At 35.5% G+C, this 16,475-nt stretch overlaps 1 long non-coding RNA gene across 1 annotated transcript; it reads left to right on the top strand.

Moving 5' to 3' along the window:
- The first annotated feature begins 6,683 nt into the window (after positions 1–6,683).
- On the top strand, positions 6,684–10,011 carry LOC136064792 (uncharacterized). The gene is made up of 2 exons (XR_010626441.1): positions 6,684–7,115; positions 7,347–10,011. It is a non-coding gene; the product is annotated as an uncharacterized LOC136064792 (long non-coding RNA).
- The last annotated feature ends 6,464 nt before the right edge of the window (positions 10,012–16,475 follow it).

The following is a 16,475-nucleotide window of genomic DNA, read 5'->3' as shown; positions in this document are numbered from 1 at the left end:
ATTTGCTTATTTGTTTTGGTTTTACTGTGAATCAACGCAAAAAAAAAAAAAAAAAAAAAAAAAAAAAAAAAAAAAAAAAAAAAGGGTATGAAATTGATTTCTAGAGTTTTCATTTGTGATCTAATTCAACTAATCTAGGAAAATTTTTACACTACTTAAAAAAAAAAAAAAAAATCTGGGAAAAATCACAGATTATCTTATTTCTCAATAAGTATTAAAAAAATTTCTGTTGTCCATTTAAAAATTTCACATGTAGATTAATAAAGTTATATTTCTTGGCTGTATTTGCTAGGTGTTCAACAACAAGTTTAACTTGGCATTTTGAACCTATGGCTGAAATTTATGTTGTTCTTTGGAAGTTCAAATTTGAAATCAATTCTTCATTCATTGTGGTTTTTCATTGCGTAATTTCTTTCTCTCTTACTCCTCTTGATGAGTTTTTCTTTTTCACTAAAATTTTAACAGGTTCGGTATTTAACTAGAAGAAAGTTTCTTAGCATGAAGCACCTATTTCATTCTATTTGTCTTCACCACAAGGAAAACATTAAGGTAAGACATAATCTATTTAAAATTTTTAAAGGATGAGCTTAATTGTTTCTTATATATAACCGAAGCACTTTTTTTAGACATTAGCATTATTTAAATAAAAAGAAAACAAAAATTCTAATAGGACTCCAAAAAAAAAAAAAAAAAGACTCACGTATATATATAACTATTGGGATTCAACATAAAAGATAATAGAATTAGGTATTATAATTTTGAAATTGTTCCATATTTTGAATAGTCTATATTATTATTACTACGAGAAAGTATTTTGCTACTCAATTTTGAAGTTTGGTGTGTCTTTCTAATATCATGGTCTTTGTTTATATCTTTGCAGTTTATATTAGTTTTGAGTGTGTGTATATATATAACTATTAAGAGTTTTGCTTTATTAATTTAAGAATTGTAAATTAACTATGCACTTACAACTCAATAACGTTCTATGTTAGACTCATTGTTAGATTTTTTTTTTAATTAATAGTTTTTCCGTGCATCGCACGAGTTAGCAACTAGTATTAGATTAAAGGCGAAAACACTGTTTTGGTCCCTACATTTTAAGCTCATGGTCAATTTGGTCCCTACATTTTAAAAGCAGTCAATTTAGTCCTTATTAGTTTCAATTTGCAATTAATTTGATCCCTACTGTTAACTCACTAACAGAAAATGCTTATGTGGCAAACGATGTGTATTGTTGGCACACTTAAAGCTTACATGGTAAACAAAATAATAATAAATGTAATAGAGATTAAAAAATTCCACATGAGCACAACCACATCATCAATTATATTAAAAATCCAAATTTAAAAAAAAAATTATTTTCATTTCTTTTTTGTTTTCTCTCTCTTTCTTGGCAGCCAAACAGTGCAACAAATACAAAGAAATGTCATCAATTCCTCCATTTTTAAATTACCCAAATTAAAAAAAATAAATAAACCCAGTAGTGGTGTTGGAGATATATCGTGGGTCAAAACACAAACCCAAAAACTGTACTATTGTCATTGTCTGTGTTTGGTTGATACATTTGGTAATTAGTAGAGTTATGCCATTAGATTCACTCCAAAATTCAAATGTATCAACTATCAACCAAACTATGTTTGAAAAATCATTTGATCACTGTTGAAGGCTAGGCAAAGCAGCGAATGATGGATTTAGTGGTAGAAATACTAGGGATTAAGAACGCGATGTTTGCGAAGGCCTTCGCATATGACATCACTGTTGCTACTATAGATTTACGCGTAACTGAGTTTGGAGATTTATGAGTCAAAGGGTAGTTGTGATGACGGATTGAAACTATTGGTCAGTGACGTAGACTTGCTAGAGGTAGATCGGAGAAGAGATGACAAATTCCTTGGAGATCGGTAGTGTGAATGGAAGTAGATCAGTGGTTTCCATAGAAAATAAAGAGAGAGGAGAAGGTTAACAAAGAGGAGAGTCAAAATCTTCGGGTTTAAAAATTAAGACGGAGGAATTGAAAGAGAGTTTTTCTTTGCTTCAATAATTTTTGTTTGTTTCAAAGGAAAGTTGCTTTCAAAATTGCAGGAAAGTAGTGTTTGGTTGCCAAGTAAATGGGAGAAAACATAAAAGAAAATAACATTTTTTTTATTCTGTTTATTTTACTTGGATTCTTTTTATATAATTGCTGATGTGGATGCGCCAATATGGATTTTTTTAATTTCTATTAAATTTATTATTATTATTTTATTTGCATGTAAGTTTCAAATGCGCTAACGATGCACACCGTTTGCCATATAAGTATTTTCTATTAGTGAGTTAATAATAAGAACCAAATTAATTGCAAGTTGAAAATAACAGGGACCAAATCAACTGCGCCCTAAATGTAGAGACCAAATTAACCATGAGTGCAAAATGTAAAGACTAAAATAGTGTTTTCGCCTAGATTAAAATGTTCATAAGCATCCACAATACAATATGCAAAAAGGATTTTAACGAATTAAGGACACTTTGAAAATATGGAAAATTTATCTACAACAAGCATACAATTGGGTTCATCAATGACTCAAACAACAAGAGGTAATCATGTGGGCTCAGAAGGCTCGAAGCAATTGGATTATTGATGGAGATAGGAACACTAGATATTTTCAGACAGCGGTCAAGCAAAGAAGAGCTAGGAATAGAATTATTCAACTAAAAGGACCCAATGGGGATTGTGTGGAAGATCTGGTGGAGATAGAGAAGCTATTGATTGACTATTTTAAGGATTTGTACCATGTAGAGCCTAGAGATGTTAAGTCCATCTTGAAGGAGTTGGAATCTCTTCCAATTCCAAAACTAGATCAAGGCCAACAACACCAGCTTGATAAGCCTGTGTCTGATGCTGAAATTGAGTGGGCTGTCCATCAACTTCACCCTCAAAAGGCTCCTGGTCCAGATGGAATACCAGCTTTCTTTTACCAAGAGTTCTAGGGTTTAGTTAGGCAAGATGTCCTCAATTTTGTCCATGCTTTCTTTCACACTGGTACAATTCTCAAATCTCTTAACCAGACTTACCTTACTCTTATTCCCAAAATTAGTTTCCCTGATGAAGTTAATCATTTTAGACCAATCAGTCTTTGCAATGTCTCTTACAAAATTATCTCCAAAATTATGGTGTCTAGACTCAAACCTTTCATGGATAAGCTCATTACTCCCTTTCAAAATGCTTTTATCCAAGGAAGGAACATTACTGACAACATTCTAATTGCCCTTGAGATCTTAGGCTTCCTTAGGAATAAGAAGGGTAGGAAAAAAGGTTATGGTGTCCTCAAAGTGGATATGTGTAAGGCCTATGACAAGGTTAATTGGAATTTTCTAAAAGCTATTCTTCTTTTTATGAATTTTAGTGTTTCCCGGGTGAATTTGATTATGGAATGTGTCACATTTGTTCAATACTCCATTCTTGTCAATGGTAGCCCAACCAAGCCTTTTAACCCTTCTAGAGGCCTTAGACAGAGGGATCCTTTATCCACCTATCTTTTCTTGTTCTGTGCTAACATTTTGTCTCTTGCCCTTTCTAAGGAGGAAGAGAAGAGGCATATTAAAGGCATCAAAGTTGGTAAGAATGGTGTGACCTTCTCACACCTTCTATTTGCGGATGATTCTTTGTTTTTCTTCCAAAATAACAAGAATTCCCTCCGTAACCTTAGGAGTACTATCCTTTGGTACTGCACCATCTCAGGTCAAAGTATCAATAACAACAAATCTGAGCTTTATTGTTCACCAAATAATCCTCAAGCTAATCAGGAATCCCTTGCTCTCTTCCTTCAAGTGAACCTTGTTCAGAATCCTAATAAATACTTGGGCTTGAACTTCAAGCTTAGAGGGAGGAGAGTGTCTGATTTCCAAGATATTATTGATAGGGTGCAACATAAGCTTCAAGGCTGGAAGACCAAGCTTCAGTCACAAGCTGGCAGAACCACCTTAATCTCCTATGTCCTTCAAGCTATGCCTTTATATACTTTTTCTTGTTTAAGAGTTCCTGAGAAGTTTCTGGTAGGGTCACAATGTGGGAGATAGGAAATTACATCTGATTAATTGGGAAAGGATATATCTGCCTAGGGAGAGAGGAGGACTTGGACTGAAGAAGTTTAGCCTCATCAATCAATGTTAGCTAAGCAACATTGGAGGGTACAACGTAGTCCTAATTCCTTGTTAGCTAGAACTTATAAGGCTAAGTACTTTCCAAGGAACTCTTACATGATTACAAACTCACCAAGGTAGATGGATTATAGGAAGAGGTTTCCAAATATCTCTCTCCCATCCTCATTGGTTCCAAGCTTCACATCAAATTTTATTGGATAACAATCTGCTCAATGGGACTGTTGCAGATCTCATTGACCAGAATTCTGGCTCTTGGAAGCTGGATTTGGTCAGGAAGCTTTATCAGTGGCCAATTAGTGAGGTTCAAATTCCTATTTCTAAGTTTGCTGACTCTAAGGATGAGCTGGTGTGGAAGTTCTCAAATTCAGGAGACTACAGAGTTAACAAAGCTTATTCAATGCTTCACCAGAACTTAACCTCTTATTCTCAGGATCAAAGAACCCTTGGAATCAATAATTCTGTTTGGAGACTATTGTGGAAAGTCAAGTTGCCTATGAAAGTCCTTAATTTTATTTGGAAATTGTTACATTACAGTCTACCTGTGTTTAAGAATTTGAAGAGCTGGAATATTATAACCACTTCCAAATGCCTCATGTGTAATGAAGAAGAGGAATCAATAAATCACTTGTTCCTGCAGTGCCACTTTGCTAGAGCCATCTGGCTGGGATCAAATTTAGGAATGAGAACCTCTAATCTGGGGTCTTACTCAGTCAAGCTTTTGGTGGAATCTGCTATTCTGGACAACACCTCTTCTAATGCCACCAAATGTTCCTTTTGCAGTCTATGTTTACTATCCTATGGTCCATTTGGACTCACGGGAATCTAACTCTGCACCAAGGATAAATGCCTAATCCTAAGGAAGTAATCCTAACTGCTCAATCCTTTATTTGCAGGTACCTAGAAGCCTTTTCTTCGGATGCTCATCAAAACAATTTCATACACCAGCAAGTGCAAAACTTCACAAATCAGAACTGGCAGATCATCCTAAAGTGGCAGCTTTCAAAAACAACAGAACCAAGAGGAGTGGTTTTGCATATCAGGCTTTAAATCAAGAGGGAGCTATCATATTTTCAGGTGGCAGCAGCTGTGGAAAGAAGAAGCACTGCCTAGCCTTACAGGAAGCAGTGAGTGAAGGTGTTTTTAAAGCCAAAGAGTTGGAATTCATCAGAGTTCTGATTCTAAGCACCAGCAAGGGATTTGACCAGTTTTGCAATCACAGTAGGAAACCTGCTTGGATGGAGAAGACATTATGTTCTGACCTACAGCAACTTAAGTGCCAGGGTTTACTTGCAAACCACTTGCTAGTTCCTGGAATTGTCATTTCTCAAGTTTTGAAATTGGCTTATATTACTACTGCATTTCCTGTACATCATTGTAGGCTAAATCCTGAGTATGTATTAGCCTCATGAACTTTGCTGTATTGTTTCCTTTGTTTTAATGAATGTTTTCTCTGGTAAAAAAAAAAAAAAAAAAAAAAAGAAGACTCAAAGGAAAACCAAACCTATGTTAATTCATCACCAAGATCATTAAAACCTATAGCAAACCACACATAATAATACCTACTAAGAAAAAGTTTAAAGTGAATTTTTATCCTATTCTGTGGGCTCCAAAGATTCTGTCAAAGACATGTTAAATTTATATCCAAGGTTCTAATTCCACTACTTTGAGCCCAAAAATCCAAAATTTATAAATCTATAGGATCTAACAAAACCTAACAATTCTGATTAATTTAGCTTAAATTTATGAATAAAGAACACATATATACATACCCCAACTCAATCTAGTAAATTCAACTTGAAAACAGGTGTTGACAATTCCTAAAAATTCCCAAATAAGTCTCAACAATTCCCGAAAAAACCATTTTGAAAAACTCATGGCTGACAAGGGTTGATGTCAGGGACGGACGTAGGATTTTAAGTTGGGAGAGGGCGGAGATAAGTGAAAAAAAAAAAAAAATTCAAATACGCATCCATATAGTATTAATAAACTATCAACCAAGACAAATTCTTTGAAATCCAAAGAATCAAGGTCAATTCTTTGAAATTGTGTTTGAGAGATTGGAACATCGACATTTTCCGGAATTGGAACATCCACATTTTCCGGAATTGGAACATCCACATTTTCTAGAATTGGAATAGCAACATTAGTTGTTGGCAATTCCATGTTGACTTCAAAAGAATTTGAAGTTGAACCTTTTCTTTTGAAAAAATCAAGCATTGTAGTTGATTTTTTCATGATCTACAAATAAAATAAAAATCATATAAGAATCACCATTATTTTCTTAAATTTGTGTGACAATTTTCTATATTATATGATTTGTTTTTGTTTTTTTCTTTGTCTTTAGTCTGCCTTTATTTATGTCTTTGTGTTTGGTCTGCCTTTATTTATGTCTTTGTGTTGACTCCGTCTTTCTAATTCTGACCCACTAACCCAATGAATCCCACTACCGACACTACTAACAAAAACTTTTCTTAACTTTACCTTTTTTTTTTCTGTCACTTGTCCGTTGCCCAACTCCACTTGTCCCTATTATGCCCAACTACCAGTCAACAAAGAAAAAACTATCTCTACAAACTCTACTCTGTGTCTCTATCTCTCTTATCTATATAATACAAGAGAGAGAGTCACAAACACAAAGTGACAGAGTCACAAAGCCAAAAAGCCCAAAAAAAAAAAAAAAAAAAAAACACCACAGGCAACACACTGAGCACAGATTCAATTCACAATCACCAACATCTGTTCAGTTCATCAAAAATCAGAAAAAACATAAACATGAAACACCACAAGTCCACAAGGCACAAGCACAGTTTCTGTGAATCTCAGATTCTCAAATCACAAAAAAATTATTAGGTTTTGAAGGAAAAATAAGAGTGAATACCTATGATGGGTCTCTGTGGGCGGCGGCGGCGGCAGCAAGTGGGTCTCCGGTCTCGCAAGTGTCACAGCGTCATGGCGACACGGCTCTCTATCTCTCTGTGAGTGTTTGGATAGGAGGGTTTGTTGCTCAAAGTTGCGTTTTGCTCTTTTTTTTTTTTTTTTTTTTTTTTTTTTTTTTGCCGCATTTGTTGACTGGGGGGACAAAATTTACTGTGTATGAACAGTGCGTGCACTGTTCACGCACTGCTCATGCACTGTTTATGTATTAAAAAATATTAAAAGTGGGTCCCACAATACTATTCACACATTTAAAAATTATTTTGCTACAGTGTTTTCAGCAACAATCAGTTTTTATCAACTTTCAGCAACAATAAGTGCTATCCAAACGGACCCTCTGTCTCTCTCCGTCACGGCGACACGGGTCTCCGATCAAGATGGGTCTCCGGTCTCGCAAGTGTCACGACGTCACGGCACAGCTCTCTATCTCTCTGTCTCTCTCTGTCACGGCGACACGGGTCTCCAATCAAGATGGGTCTCTGAGTACTCTCTTTCTCTCTGTCTCTCCTCTCTATCTCTCTGTCTCGCCTTTCACTTTCCTTTCTTTTTTTTTTTTTTCCTTTGGTTTTTTGCCTTCTTCGTTTGGTTTTGGACTACTGGAGCTGAGTTTTTTTTTTTTTTTTTTTTGGGTCATGGGCTTCTGGGCTGGCCGGATGATGGGCTAGGGGTTCAGGATTTTTGGGAGGGCCCGAGCTAAAATCTCAGGGGGCCCAAGCCCTTTTTTTTTTTTTTGTTTTTTTGAAAAATTTTACTTGCTAAATTTTTTTCTTTTGGGCCCAGTGGGGGCCCGGCCCCCTTAGCCCTCCACCTGGGTCCGTCCCTGGTTGATGTCAACATAGACTTGAAATCTCAGTAGTACCCATTGAAGTCACATTTTGTGGGGTTTGTCCTAGCCAAGGACAGAGGTACAGTTTGACCTTAGGGAGAAATGGCCCGCCTGAGACTTTGAAAAAAAAAAACTATATATATATTAAGCTTGATTTAAAAGTTAGGCTCAAGAAAAATTAAATCTTGGCCCCATCCTAAATCTTGGCCATTTCAACCAAGACAATGCTCAAACAACAACATAGATCAACCCAAACTCTTACACCTTAAACCCGAAAATGGCCCAAATAGCACCACAAATTAGTAAAAATAATATCCATTTAAGCCTAAACAATATTAAAAATTTTAACAAAATAAGTAATTCACAGGTAGGAAAAAAAAACCCAAATACTAGTTGAAGAGAGAGTCAAAGAGAATCTGCATATGCATTTATGTGTTTTGTCTATCTATTGAAATCTCTTTTCATACTTTTTTTTTTTTTTTTTTGGAGAAAGAAACTGATGGATTTTATTAATAAAATTCAACTACATCCAATTGTAAAATCGAACCAATATGAGATGGGACATCTTCCATCTATACTTGAAAATTTGGTATGCATAATGCATTTTTAGCTAGACTATGAGCAACCCCATTGTCGTTTCTCTTAATGTAAGAATACAACAATCCTTTTTTACGAACATGTGAAAACCTAATACAATGAAATAAACTTGCAAAACATTTAACATTACGACTAAGTAAACCAAAGGATTCCAAAGACTGCGAATCTGCATTCAAAGCGTTCATTACAATCTCTGAAAACCCCTCTGGGGTGACATTTTTCAAACTCAGATCAGCATCAAACTGTAAAGCCTTCAATATAGCCAAAGTTTCAAGCTCTATGACAGTTAGGGGGAGAGGGATGATTCCTTGGCATTCTCGGATGATCACTCCAATCCCTACCCTATCTTCTTCTTGAAACATTGTATCGATATAATTTGTGCCCGAACCCTCCACAATTACATCAATAGTCGATCTCCAAAACAATACTAATCCACCTCCCATATCCAAAACAACATCCACAGAATTTTGTTCCCGGAAAATTGCATCATTAGAGTTCACCTTCAGGATCGGGAGGTGGTTTCCAAATGGCACGATGTGGAGGCTGATTGGACTGATCTGGCTCATTACCCTTCATTGTTGTTATTGCGCTTTTTTCCTTGTCTAGAATATTGACCATATTAAATACTTATTGCTGGGAATTAGACTTAATAGGAGCAAGAATTGGCAAGCTGTCATCATTCCCCACATTTAACTCCGTATCAATGCCTTTAAGATAGCTTAAAATCCCGTTAATTGTGGGAGATAATGGCAGCGAAAATTCCAGGCTACCATGATTAGTGAGATTCGTATCACTCCAACCGTTACTCATTGAATGCTTGTCCCCTCCCTGCCTGTAACGTTCAGCTCCAATTGGCTCATCGGTTGGCTCATGCACCGATTCGGAAAGCTTCTTGGTTTGGTTTTGCTGAGTCGATGGCTCCTCTTCCCTTGACTGAGAAGCTTGTCCAGCTTTGTTGTTCATCTTTCTCGAAGAAAAGAACCCGGCACCGTAATTGATTTCTTCTTCAAAAGCACAAATGGAGGCGCACGTAAATTGGGACCAAACTCCATTGAGATTGCCCGAGAGTCCAAAACACTACCTTGAAATCTGTTCCCAAACCCCTGAAGAAAAACCCACAAGCCTAGCAATACACTTGGTATTCCTAGGGACCTAACACCACCTTCAGATGAAGGGACCTACCAATTCTATAGTGCAAGAGAGTTCAGAGGTACACACTGAACTCTCAGACAGCAGAGAAACTACACTTGCCCCTCTGTTTCTTTGGTCTTGAAACAGAGGAAAAAGAGAAAGATACTCAACTTTCTCTTTTCATACTTGATTTATGTGTTTTGACTTTTGTATCTCTTTGTATATTGTATGGTGTCACGCGTGTGTGACCTATTATAGCTTATCAATATATATATATATATATATATATAAACCGAAACCTTTGAAGCTCCATAATTTTCCACATCAACATAGTATTAAAAAAAAAAAAAAAAAAAAAAAAAAAAAAAAAAAAACCCTATAAATGCAAATATATATTTGAAAACCCTAACCCATGCTCTGCGCCTTTGCATTATCCTTCCTCCAAAACGCAGACCCATGCTGTGCCGTTCCTTTCTCTTCTCTATTCTCTACATTCTCCTTCCCCAAAACCGAACACTGAAAATCAATCCTGCCAAAAAGCCATCCCCACACTGTCAAGTCCGAGATAGAAAGAAGGCATCACCGAACAAACCACTGTCCCAGCCGTGGCAAAGGGTATGGCTACTGTGTATAACTCCCTTGGTTCTTAATTTCGTTTCATAATTGTAAGTCTACTTTTTCCTTTTGCTGATTGGTTTCTCACAATCCTAGAAAACCACAAACTAAGCAAAGAAGCCATGAGTCGTGGAGTATTGTTGTAGATTCAAGATTGGTCATAAAGATTGGGCTTTTAGGGTCGTTTATGAGAAACCCAAATAGATTTTTTGAGAGATTTTGTTTTATTCTTTGTTTGGTTGCAAACCTAAGCTTCTTTTCCAATGTCCTGCCCTGTTATTATTTACTTTTGGTGTTTTGGGTTGCTATGGCTAAATGATTGGCTTTTAGTTCGCCAGCCTTAAAAATGGTTTTCCAAAAAAAAAATTAATTGTATTTACTTTAGGGGCTATGGTTTCTTCTGCTTTATATCTTATTGTGGTAGAAGTCGAACACTTTAGTGGGTTTTCAAACTTGGGCTTCTTCCTCTAGAGGTGGAAGATTCTTTCTTTAATTTTTGGTTATTGGTTCTAGATTTACATTACTTTGCTATTATTATTATTTTCATACGTGATGTGAAGAATTGGATCATGGGTGAATTATAATTGAATTCATAGATTGATGGGTTTAGATGTAGAGGGTTTAGATAATTCAAATTATTAGACGCATTGAATTTTTATATTCCCATCTATGTTGTGATTTGTTATTTAAAATTATTGTATAGTTTGTATCATCAGTTGGCATTTTTAGTTGGTAGATTTTGGATCAAGCTGAATTGCATGGTGTCCTTTCTTCAAAGCATCACTCGATGTGCTCGACAATTGTCTGAGTGAAATCAAAATAAAAAAAATAGCTTGGAAATTTTTTTATGTTTATTTTATGGAAATCCTCTATTTTCGTTTGGATTATTTATTGTTTTTTTTTTCATGCCAATACAACATGATATTTGTTTTGTTTACTACAAGGATTTTCATAATTATTAGAATATGATGAGTTACCTTGATTTTTTTTTGCTGATTCTTTCCACTGTAGCGGTTATACTGTTCAATATCCCAACCAAAACACCTAGGTCGTCCACCTATTTCAGACCTTTGTACAGCCCCTTTCAATTTTCAATTCAAGCCATTGATATCTACACTACTTGCAAGGTCTCTGTCTTTCTCCATGTATATGTGTATGTGTGTAAAGTTTGTCTTTTTTCTCTATTTATATGTGTAAAGTTTGACTCTTTTATGGCTTTTCAATGGGTGGTATTTTCATTTTGGTTGGGATTGCTTAAGTGTTTCATCATAATTTACCACAAATCAATTGTTATTGTATGACATATTATCTATATATCTTTAAAAGAAAAGGTTTTTTTTTTTTTTTTGCCCTATTTGAAGCTTCTCAGTGGGTATCACTAAGTCTTAGTAAGAAAACCACAAATATGATAAACCATATGTAAATTTACTTTAAAATTTGATTCATGGTTCACACTATTGTTTTCATTACATTCCTATGTGTTATTCTATAAACTCTTACATTTATCATTTTCATTATGTTATGATGTTTAGAAATCATTTATTTTTAGGAGTGACCTTCTTGCATCAATTTATAGTGGTAGATGATGAATTTTGATAAATGTCAAGTTTTGCTGAAGGAGCTTACAGGTATTGCTATAAATTTCATGTAAAATTGTGATTGGTGTTAATGCATTCACTTAAAAGTGATTGTCTATTTAGCACTAACAGAAATAATTCTTGCTGCTGGCTAGGTCATGTAATTAATTGGATGTGGACATAAAAGAAATCCATTTATGAATGAGGAGGAGAAGGAATACATGTTGCGTACACACCTTTTTTAAGGGTTTAATTCATTCAACTCACTACTTACTATTGTAGTTTACTTTTAATTCTTTTTTCTTCAATCCTTTTATGATGGTTGCTATTGGAAGGTAGAGATAGAGTTATTTTTTGTTTTGCTTTGTTTTGTTTTTTTGTTTTTGTTATTTGTTGGCTTATAAATTCTATTCAGTTCTTTTATGTGTTTCTATACAGTTTTATAGGCTCTATTCAGTATTGTTAGTGGAAGCAATTGGACTTGCTTGGTGATTTTGTTGAAGGAGCTTACAAGTATTGATATAAATTATTATTATTATTTAAAAATTTTCATCAATTATTAATATACAATGAATCATTGGATGCTATTAAAAGAGAATTGGATGTCAAATTGTAGAATAAATTGGGGTGGGGTTATTATGAAATTTATTGACATTAAGAGTGTTTGGTTTTACATTGTAAATTTTTGATGAATTGGTATAATTTGGTGTTATACTCGATACTAATTTGGTGAAAAATTAAGTAGCTTGAAGAAGTTGAGAAAAGAGAAGAGCCTAAGAAATGGAGGAAATACATTCTTGAAAAGCATTGGATAAAGCTTGAAGATACGATTGTATATTTATTCTATTTATTGGTTCTTTTGAAATACTTATTAAACCAAATGTAAGAGCACATTATGATTATTGTAATATATTACTTCATAATATTTGTATTTATCTCATTTTTAATATTACTTCATAATATTACATGTTTCATCTTATATTAGAGCCAATTTAGCTTTCAATAATTGAAATTTGAGAAATGTTTAAACCTGAACATGTTAACATTTGATTTAAAACAATCCCATGCGTCGCACGGGCTAGCGACTAGTATTGCCATAATAATTTCCACTACTTTTTGCCATAATTTACCTATGTGGCGAGTTATAAGTGATGAAAATAAAATGGTGGGTCCATGATTCCACCACTCATAAGCCGCCATATGGCAAAGTTGTGGCAAGGTTGTAGAATTAGTTGTGACACCAGACTTACTCATTATATACAGATAGTTAGTGATGATTTGGAAATAAAAAAATAGTGGGAAATTAGTAGAAGCAATTGATTGTTTAACACTATTTTCAGTGGGGTAACAGTTGGTGTGGGGTAGTGGGCAAGTGTGGTTGAATAATTAAACAAAAACAAAAAACAATTGCATAAAATGTCACACAAACTTAACTAAATAAAATTGTGACACTTACCCACATTACTGACTCATAGTGCTATAACTAGCATGGAGATGTTGGGTTTCCTTATTTTGGGGAAATGTGAGGAGAAGTTATGGGACCCGATGAGAGCTTCCAGAAGTGGGCTTGCTTTCTCTCATCTTCTCTTTGCCAATGACTTTGTACTATTTGCAAAAGCTGATATAAAGAATTGCACAAGTGTGAGAGATACCTTGGATTCTTTTTGTGGGCTATTAGGCCAAAAAAATCAAGTTGGACAAGTCCAAAGTATACTTCTCTCTGAACATCAGCCAAGATAGCAGGGAAGAATTATGTGAGGTGTTGGGCATTAGCTTAACTTCAAACCTTGGTAAGTACTTGGGCTTTCCCCTCAAGCACCCGGGCTCAACTTCCCAAGATTTTAATTTTGTAGTGGAAAGGGTGTAGAACAAGCTACAAGGATGGAAAGCAAATTTGTTATCTATGGCAGGAAGAGTGGTTTTGTCACAAGTTGTCATCTCAGCCATCCCCTCTTATGTGATGCAAGGGTGTATCCTCCCTACCTGAGTTTTGAACAACATAGATAAGGTAAATTGAAATTTTGTGTGGAGAACAAAGATGAAACCAAAAAGATGCACATGGTTAGATGGAAGAAACTTGCTAGACCAAAATGCCGAAGGGTTTGGGAATCCAGGAAGCTAAAGGGAGGAACTTGACTCTGGCTGCCAAGCTTTGTTGGAGGACGGAAAATTATAGGAATGTAGGATGCGTTGAAGTGTTGAGGAAGAAGTATATGGCTGGATCCTCTAGTAAAAACAAGGCACACACTAGAATTTGGAAAGCTGTGAAGAAAGGTAGAGAAATCTGTGAGAAGGGATTTAAGTGAACAATTGGTAGCAATAGCTCTCTAAGTTTCTGGCATGATAAATGGCTGAACCTTGGCACTGTGAGGTCCCTCATTGAAGGTCCTCTGAACAGAGGGGAGGAGGGGATTCTTCTTAAGGATGTGATAAGGAATAATAGCTGGAATTTATCTAACCTCTCCTTTGACTTCATCAGTCTTATTCAAAAGGAGCTAGATATCAAGCTTGAATGGGGAGTTTGATTCCAAGAATGCGTACTTGTTGGCTATTGATGAGGACCTGGAGGGCCCTGATTTTCATGGCAAATATATGGATATGGAAATTAAAAACATTACCCAAGATTCAAATATTCCTATGGAAGTGTTTGCACCTTAGCTTACTAGTCAAAAGCATTCTTGCTCTGAGAGGTATCTCTAGCTTAGGTGGTTGTGAAAACTGCTTTGACAATGAGGAGAGCATTACCCACGTTCTTCGGGATTGCCCCATAGCAAAATATTTATGGGGAGGATCCAGCTGTCCCTCCTCCCTCAAACAATCCTTTTCTGGAGACCTTGTGACTTGGATCCAAACGAATGCTAGAAGTTCAACTCAAGCATCTGGAAAAGATTATGATTGGAACTCCTTTTTCCTGTTTAGTGTGTGGAACCTGTGGCTTCAACGAAATAGAAAGGCCTTTAAACAACAAGCTCCTAATCCAAATTTGGTGAAGGTAGTGGAGATGCAAGTCAAAGAGTTCTTGTATTGTGTGGTGGAAACAAGCACAGAGAGGGCAAGACATGTGAAACAGGTGAGGTGGTCGAAACCTGTTGAGGGCTGGCTAAAACTAAACACTAATGGCTTGGTTATCAGCACAAGTGGGCTCTCGAGATGTGGGGGGCTTATCAGGGACAGTGCTGGTAAGTGGGTTGTGGGATTTGCGAAATCTATAAATGTGAATTCAAGTATTGCAGTGGAACTTTGGGCCTTAAGGGAAGGTCTGATCCTGTGTATAGAATGTGAAGCTCATGCTGTGGAAATAGAACTTGATGCATCTACAGCAATTTCCTTAGTAGCTGGCAATGTCAATACTAATGGAGATCTATCTGGTCTTATTGATGATTGCAAGGAATTATTGTTGCAGCTGCCTCAAGTTAAGCTATCTCACTGCTTCAAGGAGGCTAATTTTTGTGCCGATGCTTTAGTCAGATTAGGATCGGCCTCTTCTGATATTTTCTATATTTTTGTAACACCTCCCCCTGCTATTTCACAGCTTCTGTTTTCTGATATGATGGGCTTGTATCGCCCTAGAATTTGTATTAATACTATTGATGTTGGTGTTTCTTAGTTAATATTATGATCCTGTTTGCCAAAACAAACTAGCTAATAAATTGATAGTATATAAATTCATAAATTGCAAACTAATTAATTATAAATTGATAAGTAATGAATTTTTACCTTTAGAAAAGTAAAAAATTTATACTTAATGCATTATGCATATTGCTCACATTCTTATATTCATCTTTACTTTGTAATAATAATTACTCCTTTTATGAGATTCAATCATTGATAATATTTTAGATTTAAAAGGATGTCTAGTTCCCTTTTCATCTATGATTGAAATATAATGTATAAGAAATGATAATTTTATTTGTTAAAATTACTAAATAGATGCTTATTTGGATTTTTATTGATAGGCCAAAATGTATTGACCCCTTGTGGTATATTAATTGATTAATTAGTCAAGTTTATTAATTAATCAAATATACATGCAAAGCGCATAGTAGCACAAACAAATCACCAATTAAACTATGTATGTAGCGGAAAATAAATTGACACGGTAATTTGTTTACGAATGGGGAAAACCTACATGGCAAAAATCCCACCGGGTGATTTTAAGGCCACTCCCGAGAATCCACTATTATCAAAACAAGTGGTTATAAGTAAAGGAATCCTAGTACCTTCTACCAACTAACAGTTGAACCCTTACCCCAATACACAATTGAACTTGTAATGTAGTGGCAATCTCTCCTTGTAATGCACGGCTCCCAGTACGTGACTAACCAATTGCGCAGATCCCAGTACGCGACTTCAATCACCAACTAGAGAAGATTGTTGGCTGCAAAGTTCTTCAATTCATCACACGATGAAGATCTAGAAGATGCTTGGTCACAAAACCCTACGGTGCACAAACACAACAACTTCTTCACAAGAAAGATGAACTAGGGAAATTCTATCTCCGGTCACAATTTGCTTAAACAAACTTTGCTCAACACTTGTGCAACTTCTGTCCACTTTGACAGCCCTTAAAATAATCCTTTTATATGTCTAGGGTTGTGAGAAAAGAAAGCCCAAACACATAATCACGGATGGAAGTCAAAACAGAACTGAAATTC

Source organism: Quercus suber, unplaced genomic scaffold (genome assembly GCF_002906115.3).
Source record: "Quercus suber isolate HL8 unplaced genomic scaffold, Cork oak 2.0 scaffold_765, whole genome shotgun sequence".
In the NCBI taxonomy this organism is placed as follows: Eukaryota; Viridiplantae; Streptophyta; class Magnoliopsida; order Fagales; family Fagaceae; genus Quercus; species Quercus suber.
The sequence above is the reverse complement of the archived record's forward strand: the minus strand, read 5'-3'. Positions and strand labels throughout refer to the sequence as shown.